The sequence below is a fragment of the Mesoplodon densirostris genome, chromosome 5, assembly GCF_025265405.1.
Source record: "Mesoplodon densirostris isolate mMesDen1 chromosome 5, mMesDen1 primary haplotype, whole genome shotgun sequence".
Lineage (NCBI taxonomy): Eukaryota > Metazoa > Chordata > Mammalia > Artiodactyla > Ziphiidae > Mesoplodon > Mesoplodon densirostris.
In genome coordinates, this window is record NC_082665.1 from 9,473,427 (window position 1) to 9,474,668 (window position 1,242).

At 44.7% G+C, this 1,242-nt stretch overlaps 1 pseudogene; it reads right to left on the reverse strand.

The window, feature by feature from the left end:
- Positions 1–298: 298 nt before the first annotated feature.
- LOC132490929 (large ribosomal subunit protein uL14-like) lies at positions 299–708 on the reverse strand (annotated as a pseudogene).
- Between the last annotated feature and the right edge of the window lie 534 nt (positions 709–1,242).

The following is a 1,242-nucleotide window of genomic DNA, read 5'->3' on the forward strand; positions in this document are numbered from 1 at the left end:
GGAAACCAGAGGGAACATCTCCCCTCTTCCCTCTAGTCTCTCAGGTGAAGGTGTGCACAGGGATCAGGGCTCCAAGGTGAAAGGGAAGGCACAAGGCTTAGTATCCAATGTGCCAGGGCATGAGCAATGTTTCTCCTCCTATTTCATCCTCAGCTCTCTGGGCAATGGCTTCACCATACTGTCTGCCTTAGTGGAGAGAAGGTGGTTATTTGTTCGTGGCAGGCGATTTTATTTTATTTTTATTTTGGGGGTGAGCAAGTAATTTTTATTTTTATTTTTTAACAAATACACCAAAGAATCATGCAATGCTGCAAGCATTGGATGCAATCCTGGGCCACAAGTCTGCACATTCTTCTGCAGCTGGTCCTGTGAAAGGCGGAATCTTTCATCTCGCCTTATTATTTTCTACGACTCCTGCACTATCTTCAAAATAAAAAAACATACCATCTTTTCTCCAGTAGGACTTTTGTTGTCTAATTACCACTTCTTTCTGAGCTCTGGTTTGCCTTTCTTGACTGCGGCCATCACCATGTCACCCACACCAGCAGCAGGAAGTCTATTCAGTTGTCCCTTGATCCCCTTCACAGAGATGATATGCAGACTTTTGGCTCCTGTGTTGTCAGCACAATTGATCATGGCTCCAACCAGAACACCCAAGGGAATCCGGAATTTCACACCAGAGGACCCACCATGTCCTTGCTTTGACATCTTGAATGCCGGAGAGTGACAAAAAGCTGGGCGATTTTATTTTGACTTTCCATTTTAAACATCTTATATCCGTATATTTACGGAGTGTCTGCTCTATGATGATTTCTGTTTAGGGGTTGTTGTTATCTCCTGGTCCTCACAGAGCATCCCTTCTCGTGAGGGGAGACATGCAATAAGCAGAATAAAGGACTAGACAAAATGCAGAGAATCTCAGATATAGAAGCGCTATAAAGGAAAGTTGAGTGGAGAAATCAGGTGGGCATGGTAGGGCAGAGGCTTTACAATTGTCAACAGGTGGTTAGGGAAGGCCTTGCCTAGAAGGTGGCATTTGGATGAAGACCTGCAGAAGAGAAAGGAAGCAGCTGAGCTGCCCTCTGGGGAGGATTGTCTGGGAGGGCCACGTCATGGCAAGGAGTCTGTGATGGGAACAGAAAACTTTGTTATTCATTGACCTTGCATGAGCTTTTGGTGTACGTTTAGCTCGTGTAGATCTACATGAAAGCATTCTTTCCTTCCTTTTTTTTTTTTTTTGGT